Source organism: Aythya ferina, assembly GCF_964211825.1.
Source record: "Aythya ferina genome assembly, chromosome: 1".
Classification (NCBI taxonomy): Eukaryota; Metazoa; Chordata; class Aves; order Anseriformes; family Anatidae; genus Aythya; species Aythya ferina.
Window position 1 is genome coordinate 35,105,606 of NC_140296.1, and position 15,600 is coordinate 35,121,205.

At 35.0% G+C, this 15,600-nt stretch overlaps 1 long non-coding RNA gene across 1 annotated transcript in view; it reads right to left on the reverse strand.

The window, feature by feature from the left end:
* Nucleotides 1-494: 494 nt before the first annotated feature.
* Nucleotides 495-15,600, reverse strand: part of LOC311430030 — a 74,452-nt gene continuing 59,346 nt past the window's right edge. Inside the window, exons 5-6 of the long non-coding RNA XR_014688503.1 lie at nucleotides 10,864-11,015; nucleotides 495-610 (exon numbers count right to left, since the gene is read on the reverse strand). This is a non-coding gene — a long non-coding RNA (uncharacterized lncRNA). The remainder of the gene's footprint in view (nucleotides 611-10,863; nucleotides 11,016-15,600) is intronic.

Below are 15,600 nucleotides of genomic sequence, written 5' to 3' on the forward strand. Positions count from 1 at the left end.
CGGGATTTTAGATTTGTTTTACTTCATAATATTTGAGTACAAAGTGAGTAAAGGCACAAATGCATAATGTACGGTAAACGTATGAGTTGAACAAATGAAATGGGGTGTACAACAAACTACTTTATTAATGCTTCAGGTTTTCCTTGATGTCCTTCAGGTGCATTTTCAGCTTCTCTAAGGATTATTAGATTTATCCTCATCTGCTCTTATTTTTCCCCCTAAAGATTAAATAAATAAATAAATAAATCTATACAAAAAAAGTTTTCCTTAATGCATTTGGCATTGGCAGGACACTAATCTGAGAAAATTCTTAATCTTTCATCAACACAGAATGGGAAATGCAACTAACTTATCCCATATGTATCTTATTTTTATTCAACCACCACTAAAATTTAAGGTATTAAAACTACTCCTTTATGTTTGTAGTTCAAAACATGATAAAAAAGACTGAATTGCTAAACTGCCTAAAACTGCATGCAAATCAAATCAAAGTCCTATTACCACACATCAGAGAAAAAAGTTGTATATTGCCATAGGTGCAGAGTGCCATAGGTGCTTCTGATTTCCAAGCTTTACCGTGTATTTTTGCTTACAGAAAACCACATATCACCTGGAAAGAAGAATAAATTAATTTTTTAAATGCTTTAAGAAAGATTTATTGATCATACGCAGATTGGAAGCACTCAGATGAGCAGTGAAGCATCACTATTACAGGTACATTAAAGGAGGCTGTAGCGAGGTGGGGGTTGGTCTGTTCTCCCACGTGCCTGGTGACAGGATGAGGGGGAATGGGTTTAAGTTGAGCCAGGGGAGTTTTAGGTTGGATCTTAGGAAGAACTTCTTTACTGAAAGGGTTGTTGGACATTGGAACAGGCTGCCCAGGGAAGTGGTGGAGTCACCATCCCTGGAGGTCTTTAAAAGACGTTTAGATGTAGAGCTTAGGGATATGGTTTAGTGGAGGACTGTTAGTGTTAGGTCAGAGGTTGGACTCGATGATCTTGAGGTCTCTTCCAACCTAGAAATTCTGTGATTCTGTAATTCTGTGACTATTGACGTGAACATAGAAATAAACAGGAGAGGCATGCTAAAAGAAACTCAAGATAGGGGTTTATCCCAATGGGAGAGATATGACATTTATGTGCAGTAAATAAAAACACTCTGTCCAGCCCAATTTTCATGCAATCAAACTGGAAGAAACACTTTCCAGTGCTTCTTTACTGATGTTCTTTTTATGTCTGGGCAGTTTTTTCCTCACAATCTTTTCCTGGGCACTGTGATTGTCTGCTTCTAACCTCCCAGCTCACCCCTCTCCTCCCCTCCCCCTCCCTGAATCTTAACTCAAGTGAAATTACAGTAATTAATTCATCAGACATAGCTTGTTTGCTACAAGCTGGATTCATTCAGTGTGTTCCTAGTGCAACACTAAATGCCTTGCCTCAGTAGATTTTAAAGCTGAAGGCTGAATTGTGCATGTATTTTGAGTGTTAGTGGTCTGCTGTATCAAGTGAAATCACCTATTGCTAGGCACTCAGCACAGATAATTCTGAGAAATGTAATTAATTCTGAGAAACTTATTATATCTAGGATTTTAAGACTCACCATATGTTTATCTTTATCTTTATCTTTATCTTTCTGAAACCCACTCCTAAAATACTGAGCAGGTCAATTTTCATTTGCACATTTATATGGCTTTCTGACACCCGCTTCCCAATAACTGGAGCCATAAGTAATTCATTCTTAATCTATGTAACTAAAACAGTGATTTCTACATCCTTAGTTCAATATGCCACTTTGTCAAAGAAACACTGATATATTTTGAAAAGCCTAAGACATGGCAATAAGTATGTTTGGATGAAACAAATGTTGTGCAGATAGGTGTTTTGGTAGTTGAGGGAGTAAAATCTTCATGAAATATGCAATTTAAGTGTTTTAAAATGTGTGATGTAGTTTAAAATTATTTTCTTTATAAAAGATCTGTTCTGAGAAGCTCTGATTACCACTTTTTTTTTTTTCTTTTTCTTTTTTTTTTTTTTCTTATATAGGATACATATTTTTTTCTCAAATATATATAGGATATTTCAAGCTCTTATTCTGCAGAAATCGTATTCTTCTGGTAGTCAAGATATTTTATTCTTCCTAAAAATGCATGCACATTAAGCTTCTGTATCTGTTTGCCCTAGAATTAAATTGACTCAACAGTTACTTTAAAAAGTTACAAATAAGGAGTTTTAATAGAAATCCAGATTCCTCACACATATGAATATATTTTTTTTGCTTATGTTAGAAAAAGCTACGGTAAAGTACCAGGCCTTACTGTCTGCTTTGACTGAGTTAAAATCAGTAGTTCTTGTACAAGTGGAGGACTAAATTCCAGTATCATCAGCCCTTTGTCTCAGGTCAATAGTCAAAAGCCCTAATGCTATTTCCTAGATGTGCAAATATGCTGGCAGGTATGAACTTGCTGATTTCAACTCTTTTAGCTGTGTTCGTGAACAGAAATGATGTCTGAGCTATCCAGCATTCAAATTACACAGAACTTTAAAGGTCAATATCACCATCTCCAACTGCAGCCAGAAATTAATAGGAAGTTCATGGGCTGAAACTCTTTCTTTTATCTGGTCTAGCCAAGCATCTTGGTAAATATTTTAACTACTTAACCCTCTCGGACATCCATCATTATTGAAGTCCAGTCTGTGAGTCACAAAGGTGTGGATAACTATGGCATGGTTCATACCTAATTTAAATATTTGTCTTATTCTCATAATGTTGTAGGAAACTGATCAGTACCTTTCTCTACCTTTAATTTCCTCAGTGATATCCTGAAAACTTAAGTAGAAAACAGGAAATGAAAAGGAGTTTGGAAGAATATTCAAAAAAAGAACTTGGAAGTATGTGTCATTTAGCACATTCTGCCTCCACATACCCCTTAGTATATGGTAAACATCAGATAGAATCATATAATTATTTAGGTTGAAAAATACCTTTAAGATCAAGTCCAACCATCTACAAGTCCACTTCTAAATCATGTCTGTCAGTGCTATGTCCACGCATCTCTGAAATACGTCCTTGGGTGGTGACTCCACCACCACCCTGGGCAGCCTGTTCCAAAGCCTAGCCACTCTTTCTGTGAAGAAATGTTTCCTGATATTTTTACTAAACCTTCCCTGGGGCAATTTGAGGCTGTTGTCTTGTGTCTTATCATTTGGCAACCTCCTTTCAGGTAGAAACTAAGTCTGTACAAAACATATCGATCTTCATGCCAGTCCTAAAAATCCACCGGTGGAAATGATTCATGTTGTATAATTGGTACAGAAGATTTTATAGGTTCATTCACAACTGCTTTAAATCCAAGATTTTTGAATCTGATAGACTTTTTAACACTCTCTAAAATGCTTTGGAAAATTCTTCCTGGCATTTTCTGTGCTGTGATCTTTTAGATAACATGGAAGGCAGTCAGTTTCACAGATACAAGTGGAAATATGACACTTATAAATCAATCAGAGATGACTGATGCATAAGGAATGCAGGCAAATTCCTTGTATGGAAAGACATGGATTTTCCCACTCAGGATATATATATATATATGTAATTGGTATTGGTAGAAGCTGCAGTTGCTGCAAGGAAATCTGAGTAACTCAACCTGTTCACAATTTCAGTGTTTGGGAATTGGATGCACTTGGTTTATAGCAAGGTTTGTGTATTGTTAGGTCACTGAAGTGCTTTTACCTTGCATATCTCCCTTGAAAGGTCAAAATATTCTCCTTGAGTAAACCTTTTTAAAGAATGAAAGTATTTCTCCCAACACATGCAAACTACCTTTGAACCAACAGAGCTTCATGTCAGAACTTCTCAATTCCTTTTTCAGAAGTGTCTTATCTCTGGAGAATAAAAGCTATAATCATCTCATTTCCCATAGCCTACCTTTATACCGTGTTACTGGGGTAACTTCTCTAGTAGCCTGTTTTAGTAGTAGTAGTAGTATTTTGTCAAATGAGATGGACATTGAAGAGTTCTGGTTTTGCTCAATATGTTTAATTCTATGAAGTAAAATAAAGAGCCCCATATCTAATACAAATGCATGATAAACTTCATCCAGTTGATTATACTTATTTCTGCCTAGATGACATTATTCATTGTATTAATCTTGTGTTTACCTTCTAATTGTATTTATGTTGCATACAGCAAATATAGCCTTAAAATAGGTTTCATCAGAGAAGTAAACTAAAGTAAGTCATTGTTTCTAAAATCTGTTCTCTTTAATTCTAGTTAAAAACTTCCCCTCCCCTCCCCCAGCTCATTGGCCTAAGAAGTAGCAATAATTGGCTTATTACTATGTAGTATTTGTGAGCATCAACAGTAAGAATGTTTATACAGTTGTTATGTACCTATAGGGCAGAAACATGGTTTCTCTGAGCTGTATGTAGCTTCGTAATGACTCGAGTCATTGCTTAGGTTCTTCATACACTGTGAAATATGAAATAAATATTATATATATTTGTATTTATGTTTATATGTGTATTTTTACTTACATAGTTTACATTTACATAAATATTAATATTTATATCAATGTTTATATCTTCATTTATATATATTTGCACACCGTCTGAAGTACAAATCAAGAGCTTTGCTGTAGAAAAGTATATGCCTCAAATAAGGAGCTTTGGTCCAATCTATGCATAGATTAAATAAAGATAACTAATTGAGATCAGTACAACACTGACTTATGCTACCTGAAGAGCTGACCCCATATATTAGAAGAATGACAATTTTTTCATGTTCAGGTGTCACAGGAACAGAAGATCCGAGAAGAGTGGAACTTCTTGATTGGATCAAAAGTTCAATCCCAGTCCTATTTCCCTTTCTCTGTGGTAAATGCTGTCCTATTAAGGAATTTTTTTATTTTTTTTTAAAAATATATAATTTATTATATAAATGAATAATAATATAATTATTATTATTATATAATAATTAATGTATTATTAATGCATTATATAATTAAGAATGATAAAATATGATTATATTTAAGAAAATAATAATTAATAATAATATAATAATTTTTATATAAATTCCTTTATATAATCCATGACAGTTTACTTGCTTGATTGAACTTTTTTATAGTATCTTGTCAAAAGTTGTTTTTCTTTGAAAATCCAGGCACAGTGTATCAAGAAGATTACCCTTATAAATATATTCTTTCTGTACCCAACTAAGATCTTTTAAAAGCCTGTTAAGAGAGAATTCTCTCTACTAAAATTATCTTGATTCCTCCCCATTTTTTTATATTTACCTGTGTGTCTATGAATCCTATTCTACCAACCTACCTGTAAAGAATCAAATATACCACTTCTCAATTTTCCACATCTTCTCTGCCTAGTTTTTCTACAGGCATTGTAAAAAAAAATGGTATAACATTTCCTGACCTTTTTTCTTCTCATATGGAAGCTGAATTAACTCCAGTTATTTAAGACCCCCTGAGTGAATACCATATTGTCTTGGCAATTTACCTCTTTGGTCTAAAACCACTTCTATTGACTCTTTAATTCAAGATAGTTCCTCCAGTTCATCCTTTGCAAAGAAAACCGTTGCTGCAGGAACCTCCCAGAACTCTTCATCTTTGAGTGTCAGTGTGTCATTTAATTTTTCTACCGTGGTCTTATCTCTTTTGAGTTCTCCTGTTACACCTCCATCATCTATCAGCTCTGCAGACTCTTTGGCAGACTTTCTCATGGGTTGGAAAAAAGGCCTTTCACATGGCTTTCTTAGCCTTTCTTTGGTCTTAGCTTGATTCTACATTAAAGTTTCCATAGCTTATGATATTCTGATTGTTCTTAAGTGAATATAATTTTCACTTTCTGACCTTAAGATTTTAACTCTAATAATTTATTTGTTGTGCTTTTTATCAGTACCACATATTTGTTTATTACAATGACCTTTACAAAGTTTTAATGACTTATTCAATAATTTTCTTTTAAGCTTCTCCTTGTAATTTCTTTTCTTGTCTTTCAAATGATGCTTATATTAATAAAATTACCCTGTTTTATATTTTTATATATATGTATATATTTTCTTTTTAACTCCTGTAGGAAAGAGGAATTTGAGTGTACTGTGGTCAGGATTTCAGAATGGCTCTTCAGTAGTAAAAATTTAAGTTCTTTTGCTCTGTTCAGAATTAAGTAAAAAATAGCTGTTTCAAGGGGCAATCATTACAGTATCTAAAATTAGTTTTTACAAAATGTCCCCAAATTACTTTTTGCCAATCTTCATGGAAATAATTGAGTTCATTATTACTGAGTTTTCTGCCATTGTAATCTCTCTCATCTCCCTTAGCATGTCCCAGTCAATATACCTATCTTATTCAGGTGATTAATAACTCTACCTTCCTACAATATTCATTCTATTTAGACACAAAATATTCAAATCAGAGGGAATGTTTCTTGTTGATACAGTTAATTTTTTGCCTTGCTTGACTTTATCTGCAACTAAAGCGGTAAAGAACCTTGGGATTCAGGTCAGAGGATACAGGGAGGGCTGTGACCACATTGCGTAAATTCAGTTTTCTTTAGAGCATAATGTATATGCTCACAAGGTTTACTACTTGGTCCAGGACTCATACGGTGCCTGTTTTCTGGTCTCAAGATGTGATTTTTATTTTTGTGCACACCTTTTGAGTTCAAAATAACTGAAACAGTATTCTCGCTATGCTGCAACACATCAGAATGGGCACTGGAAGACAACATAGTTTGGGTGGAGACATCAACATATCCTTGAAGGAAATATATTCTTATATACCTGTATTTAATATAAAACCAGAGGCTACTGTTTGTTTCACTTGAAAAAACATCTGGGCAGTTGACAGTGTACATAAAAGAACATAAAATTCTCAGTGAACTTGGGATCTGGGCTGTTTGACAAAGACATATCTCTGTATTTACATAACTTAAACTATTCACTAGCCAGTACTGTCTGACCTATCACTCCTATCTAATCTATAGTCTGATATTCTATATAGATATTATATCTCCATATAATATCTCCATATATCTTCACTTCCATGAAGTTTATTATATGCCTTAATTTTAAACTTAAGAGAACACATATATTTTATCAGGATTTAACTAGTCATTTTTAAGGTGTTCTGACTAAATCTGACTAAATATGTATATATACACATATATATATATATATGTATATAATCTCCCATATTCACATGTTCACTATGACCTCTATTTTCTCTTTTAAAAAAAAGAAAACAAGCAAACAAACAAAAAAACCAACCCCCTCAAAATCACCACTACCAAGAATTAAGGTATTTTAATTTACTATAGGATAAATGTTCAAGATCTAATATCAAACTTACCAAGTTTTTCCGCATAGATCAACTGTATGATGAGGCCATCATTCAGTCTGTTACAAAAGACTACAACTTAAACCTTGTATTTCCAGGGGTTATTGCAGCAGGTCAAGCACTCTTTAGTATTTGTGAAATGGCAAATTCAGCATAGCTTGCCATAGTGGTATTAGAACACATATTTTCAGTATAAAGACAGTCTTTGCTACATGACTGATGTTCCAATGGGAAATTTCAGCTTCTCATTAGCAATGGGAGTTGCTCCCAGAGATATGAATAGATACTTCACTGACATGCAGAAGCAACTAAAAGACTTGCAGTTAACAGGTAGGTTTTGATTCTGACCTAGAAATCTTTAAATGATTTTGTGCCTTCTTACCTGAGAAACCAACTTTCTGCTGTGTTTTCACCATTAGAGACAGCTAAAGAGCTTGGGTTCACACATTCTAAGTTCACAGGGTGATAAGGCATTTGTGCCAAGCTTCCAGTCATACATATTGAAATATGTTTCTTCTACAACTAAAGTTTCTACAACTAAAGTAAACTAAAGTCTAGATTTTCAGTCTTGTTAAAAAAAATATACCCAGAAAATTAATGTAATTTTCCGCCCTTTTTTGAGGCATATAGGATTCACTGGGAGAGATCTAGGAAGGCTATATGTAAAGATCATGGTTCAATTTAGTCTCAAAAATCCTATTCTCTTCTTGTTACTTTTGTTTGTTTGTTTGTTTGTTTTACGGTACAGTATCTAAGATATAGAAAGAATAAAATACACATATTCAGATATAGTCTCAAAATGTATATAAATCTGATTTGTCATAGTGGCCAGGAAATTTGGATTAAAAGATATTTGAATGAATAAGCAAAAAAAAACATAAATTTTATATATATATATATATCTCATATTGTCAGCCAGCACTGTGAAATCAGTTCTTTCAGAGAAGTGGTTTTGCTATGTGGTGTCCAATAAGAGTGGACATAGTATCAAGGATGTGGCAACAGCCAACATATACATGCATTTCTTTTTTGAATATTACAGTATTTATGTGTTCTGTGTATGTCCAAATATACCTACAGGCTGGGAGAGGAATGGTTGGAGAGCTGCCAGGCAGAGAAGGACCTGGGAGTGATGGTGGATAGTTGGCTGAATATGAGCCAGCAGTGTGCTCAGGTGGCCAAGAAGGCCAACGGCATCCTGGCTTGTATCAGGAACAGTGTGACCAGCAGGGCTAGGGAGGTGATCGTCCCCCTGTACTCAGCTCTAGTGAGGCCGCACCTCGAGTACTGTGTTCAGTTTTGGGCCCCTCGCTACAAGAAGGACATCGAGGTGCTTGAGCGGGTGCAGAGAAGGGCAACGAAGCTGGTGAGGGGCCTGGAGAGCAAGTCCTATGAGGAGCGGCTGAGGGAGCTGGGCTTGTTCAGCCTGGAGAAGAGGAGGCTCAGGGGCGACCTTATCGCTCTCTATAGGTACCTCAAGGGAGGCTGTAGCGAGGTGAGGGTTGGTCTGTTCTCCCATGTGCCTGGTGACAGGATGAGGGGGAATGGGCTTAAGTTGAGCCAGGGGAGTTTTAGGTTGGATGTTAGGAAGAACTTCTTTACTGAAAGGGTTGTTAGGCATTGGAACAGGCTGCCCAGGGAAGTGGTGGAGTCACCATCCCTGGAAGTCTTCAAAAGACATTTAGATGTAGAGCTTAGGGATATGGTTTAGTGGGGACTGCTAGCGTTAGGTCAGAGGTTGGACTCGATGATCTTGAGATCTCTTCCAACCTAGAAATTCTGTGATTCTGTGATTCTGTGATTCTTCTTCAGTGGACATTTTCCTTTTCTTTATTTTTCAGAGCTTTGTTCTATGCCCATAACCAATAATAAATATGCACGAGGGATGAGTCTTTAATGAAATAAAACCACTGTTATAGTAGCATGAGAATAAAATATTATTAATTAATAAATTAATCAATATAACTAATTCTGCAGTGATGTACACTAAAGAGACAATATTGGAACCTGCAGAACAACTGGCAGAAAGACAAAAGCCCAGAACTGCTTCAATCACACCTGACTTCTGCACATCTCCTCATTTACTGACTGTAACAAAGACACACTTCATTTCTAAGACTATGAAAATGTTTCTAAGTGAGTTATCATTAGAAGATTATACTGTCATCTTCCTCTTACTAAAACTACGATTGAGGACAGAGAGGAATCTTCCTGTGTTCTTTTATATAACTGTAAAAAAATGTGCTCAAGACATATTGTTGTAGAGCTAAATAACTTAAAATTAATGACTCAAATGAATAAAGCTGGGGAAGTAAACTGTAAATGCAGGCTTACTGAAATGCACACATTTAAAAGTGAAACAATATGTCACACAAAATTACATTATGAGGTGCCAGCCTTACAGCTGACTGTTTCATGACATTCTTAAAACAGACAAATACTGTTTTTATAAAAAACTTTATTTATTTATTCATTTATTTTTTTTTGTACAAACTAATTCTGGACTAATTCCTCAGTATTATGCAGCTCTGACTGATCCCTGTTTAGAATTTTTGGATTTGTATAAGGCCAAGAGTTTTCTAATACACCTGCCTGTTATTGTACTGCATCTCCTCAAATGGACAGTGCTTTAATGAAACTTAGTGTAGAGACGCATCAGAAAGAATCTAATGCAACTTAAAGGTTTACTTTAAAAGTAGGTTTTGGAACATGCTGATGTAAATATCTTCTGCAAGTCCCCAGGGCAGTCTGTGGTAAATATGAAGTCTTTTTCTCATCCACTTGACAGAAGGGTTTTATGGTTCATATAAAGATTATCCTGGCCATGCTAGACAGATAGTCAAAAGTAAATACCTCAGCAGAAACAGCTGTGATACAATAGTCATTTGTAATTTAACATACATCCGTAACTTATATGTACACATATAGTTATTACCTACATAACTAGGTAATTACTATTACCTACAGAAATTACCTGAATAAATTTGTTTCTTTGCAGCGTTTCAATTTTCACTACTTTTCCATTCTTTCCAGTCCCTTTTTCCCTATTTTACATATGCTTTTTTTTTTTTTTCTGTCTTTTTATTCTTTTCTTCCTAACTTCCATGTCTTTTAGATTTTCCCTCTTTTTTATCATTATTTTTCATTTTTGTTTATTTATTTTATTTCAGTTTTTATTGTCAGGCTTGCTACTCTGTCATTCACAGAGTATTTAGTCTTCTTCCATGCCTCTTTTCTAGCCCAGAATAACATTGTCTCTTAATCACCTGCACACAGTACAGTACAAATATGCAAATTTTTGCTCTCTCTTTCCACCTTATTGACCAACACTAGCCCTGAAAAATATGTTTAAAAGGACTCCATTGAAGTTAAAATACCTGCACCCTCTCACACCCTTTGCAACACAGGGAAAAAAAAAAAAAAAAAAGGATTCTTTGCTTTTTCTTCCTCTTCCTCTTGAAACATTTGTGAAGATCTATACTGCCTATAAGGAGATCATACAAGCATTAAACACCTACCTTAGATGTCTTCCTATCCTCTGTATCTGAAGGTGAGCTTTTTTCTGACCCACATATGTTAGCATTTCTGCACTGTGCAGCAGAAATGGCTCCAAAATCAGCTGTTAATTCAGAAATTGCTCTTAACATCAATGGGACTCTACTTCTCCATCCTGTAAGAGAAAGATAATGATAACCTAACATGTCAACATGTCTGTTGAGACACCTGCTTCTTAGGTGGCAAACCACACCACCTTCTTTCTGTATTTATTCAGGAAAGAAATTGAAATCACTGCTGCTCCTCAGGGGGCAGTTACTGTCTGGTGTTTAAATGCCTCTGTATCTGTGTACCCTTTGGAATGTGCATGGAGCTGATAAAAGCATATTGCAGTTGACATTCCACAAACTTACGGTTACTTGTTTTCATAGAATCTTAGAATTGCTTGTATTGGAAGGGACCTTAAAGATCATATAGCTCCAAACCCCCTGCCATGGGCAGGGACGCCTCCCACTATACCAGGTTTCTCAAAGCCCCATTCAGCCTGTCCTTAAACATTCCCAGAAATGGGGCATTCACAGCTTCTCTGGACAAGCTATTCCAGTACCTCACCAAACTCTGAGTGAAGTTTTGTGCATCTTTGCACTATATTCATAGAAAAAGACTTTTACTACAGTATCCCTCCATGGAGATTCTGGCATTGGTAAAGAAGCATGTATACAACTGAAGGCCAAAAATAACGTGTCTGTAATTGAAATAAATTTGTATAATTGGATAGATGAAGAATGGAAGACTAAATTGTATATAGCAGAAATATTTAAATAATCGAATCAATTGATAAAATTATATAATTGAAGTTTTGTGTATTCTGTTTTGTCTAATATTTATTCTAATCTTTCACTGTTGATTTAGACCATTTGTTTTTTATCTTTATCAATTAATAATAGTAAATGTCCCCTGTTCTCCTAATATTTCTTTATATATTTCTAGACAATAATGGCTTTTCCCCTATCTTTTCCATTTCTTTCTTTTATTTTTTTAAAAAATTGGAACCAAAACTGAATGCTCTGTCTTAAGCCTGACAACTGTCAAGCAGAGCTGGCTAAGTACTCTCTTATTGCACATACAGTATGCATAGTTTTGTGATGTTATCAAACATACTTAGATTTAGTTAATCTAAAAAGATTAACTAGATCAGGCCTTTTTGTGTGTATGTGTGTGTGTGTGCACACGTGCACATGCTGATACTGATAATCAAATATATCATTTTTACTTGTTAGGATTCTCCTTACCTAAAATAATTTCAATTTGATGTAACTGAAGATTAAAATCCATCATTTCAGATTTTTGGAGGCCCATCTCCAATCCTAGCAGCACTGTTTATATACTGTAAATTCATTAGATTAGAAAAAACAAGTGCATCTCTACCATGCATTCTGTACTCCAGAAGCCTCTCAGAAGGGTGAGAATTAGGAGTTGATCCTGATCTGTATCCTAGCATCTACTTCAATGTGAAGCTCATAGCTTCACAAAAAGCCCTTTGAGTTGCTGATCCAAACTAAACTTTTTATGTGAAATACTCTTGATTCACACAGAAGATTCTTTTATGTGAAAGTAAGCTATCCTGACTCACACAGTCCAGGAAAAATCAGTATACCTTCTTACGGCATTGCTGGCAATTCAAAGGGTGGATAAAACTTTTGCAGGGATTTGTGCTGTTTTCTATTTTGTTTTAATTTTTTGTGCCACTACTTAAAAAAAAAAAAAAAGTATCCAAGGAAATGTAAATTGTATATATATATACACATATATATACATATATATATAATTGTATATATATATATACATATATATACATATATATATAATATATATATGTGTGTGTGTGTGTGTGTATATATATATATATATATATATATATATTGATTAGCATACTTTCTACTTCTTTTTCCAAGCACACAGAGAAAATAGTAAATAAAATTGGACTCAGGACTCATGACCCGGAAAAGACCTCTGTAGACCATACCTGATACTTCTTCGTAACCTGACACTGAACCATTAATAAGTTCTCTGTGGGTTTTATTTTGTTGTTGTTGTTGTTGCTTTTTTTTTTTTTTTTTTTCTCCCAGCATTGGACTGTATTTATCAGTGACTGCATTTAATCAACATTTCTCTAGTTTCTTTATGAGAATGTCATGTGGAACTGTATCAAATTATTTATTAAAATCAAGACATACTATGTCCACAGCATTTCCTTGCCCACTAAGCTTGTTATCCTATCAGTGAATGAAATGTGTTTAGTTCAGCATGATTTGTTTTTGATGAGCCCATGTTGCCTATTTACAAGTTATTTTCCTTCAGGTGATTACAGATTATCTGCTTTATTAATTGTTCTAGCAATTTATCAAGTGTTGAGTTTATCCTTATCAGTCTGTACAGTTTTATCAAATAGTGTAAAGATAACTGCCCATATTGAACATAGTGCAAATATATTTAGAAAAATATTTAATTCTTTAATGTTTAATTCTTTATCTAAATTAAGAGGGTTTTCTTTACTTTGAAATTCATGATTGTAGGTAAAAAGTTATGTAGACTTTCAAAGTTATGATTGCAGGCAAAGGGATGATTGCAGGAAAAAAAAAAAAAAAAAAAGGCAAAAAAATTGACAAAAGTTTTTACCAATTTAGACTTTTTTTTTTTTTTTTTTTTTTTTTTTTTTAACCAATATTTAATAACTTAATAAAGTAACATCTGTCACAGAAAGGAATGTTGTTATAACTTTGTGTAATGCCTTGACCCCACTACACCAAGTACACATGAGGACCTGTCCGCATGTCAACTACTATTTCATTGCCCTACCCCTTCACAGATGCTTTCTACAACACCTGGGCCATGACCCAAGGAAATTACTATCAGACATCAGAGTATTCATCAAGGAAATCACTGATATTTAAGACTTATGGTAGATATCAACTTTAGCCTGAGATGAATTGTGCTTAACATTGTTCTACATTGATTATGAAGGGACCCAGAGTGATCTAGTCAGACATGAACATTTACCTTCGTTCTCTTTCAGAATTTCTGGCCACTCCACTCCAAAGCTGAATGAACTTTCACATGGGACGATTCCCATGTAACTGCACATAGCCAAGCAATCAGGCATGAGACAGAGATTTACCTTTGCAGCTGTGTTCTTTTCCTTCATTGATTCCAGAATATTTAGAACCCAGATTTGTAATGGATGCACTCCTTGACAGTCAGATCATAGAATCATAGAATCATAGAATCATAGAATATCCTGAGTTGGAAGGGACCCTTAAGGATCATCAAGTCCAACTCTCGACACCGCACAGGTCTACCCAAAAGTTCAGACCATGTGCCTAAGTTCACAGTCCAATCTCTTCTTAAATTCAGACAGGCTCGGTGCAGTGACCACTTCCCTGGGGAGCCTGTTCCAGTGTGCAACCACCCTCTCTGTGAAGAACCCCCTCCTGACGTCCAGCCTAAATTTCCCCTGCCTCAGCTTAACCCCGTTCCCGCGGGTCCTGTCACTAGTGTTAATGGAGAAAAGGTCTCCTGCCTCTTGACAACCCCTTACGAGGAAGTTGTAGACTGCGATGAGGTCTCCCCTCAGCCTCCTCTTCTCCAGGCTGAACAAGCCCAGTGACCTCAGCCGTTCCTCGTACGTCTTCCCCTCCAGGCCTTTCACCATCTTTGTAGCCCTCCTCTGGACACTTTCCAACAGTTTTCCAACAGATGTAAAGCTGTAGTTTCTATCAGTAATCTAAAAGCCACTATTAATGGGAAATGAGATTATTTCCTTCATTCTGTTATCAATTGCTTGATGAGAACTCTAGGTCCTGATTTAAGTAGTGTCTAATTAGCAATGGTGTAAAGGGTTAAAACTTTTTTAAGGTAAATTAAATTGCATCTGTCCTAGCTATTGGTGATTTTGTCTTTGTTTAGATTTTCTTAGTATAATCAGTCAAAGATGTTTCTAATAGTCAGAATTACAAGAAATAGTTTTGTACTACTGATAAGATAGAGGAAAGTGAGTGAAGCTCCTCCCAGTAGATATTTAGCAAGATTTGAGAGTAAAAGCCTTTATCCAAAGAAACCCTTGTAACAGCTGCACAAATAAATAATTGTTAAAAGGAAAGATCTTCAATTTGTTGTCCTACAAAGAATTCAGAAAGGAGAAAAAAAAAAACAACACACCAAAAAACACCAAAAAAAAATATATATATATATATTTTTTTTTTTTGGGGGGGGGGGGGGATGGGTCGTTTATATATATATATATATGTAATATGTATATGTGAAGAAGTATGGTAGTGAGCCCCTGGGCCCACTACAAAACAAGGCATTGATAAAGGGAGCCTTGGCCTTTCGAAAGCAAGGCCTGACAAGGTGAAGAACAATCTTCTGCTTGAGGATGAAATATTCATAGAAAACCATCCTTATTTATACTTATTTTCAGACATAAATGAGGTATTTTTATTTATTTATTTTATTTATCCCCTGTAAAAAGCAGGAGAGAGTAATGGTAAGAAACACCTCAGTTAGATTCTAAAGCCAACTTCAGTGGCTCTTCAGTCAGGCTCCTATCTTAGTCAGACATTGTTTCTATAATGGAGTATATATACAGTACATAGACATATTTGGAAAACTGGCTAGGAATACTTTATTGAGCAAGTGGGAAAAAATGGATAGCAGAGAAGCATACTTAAAAATATAAATACTTTTGCCCAGAAAATCCA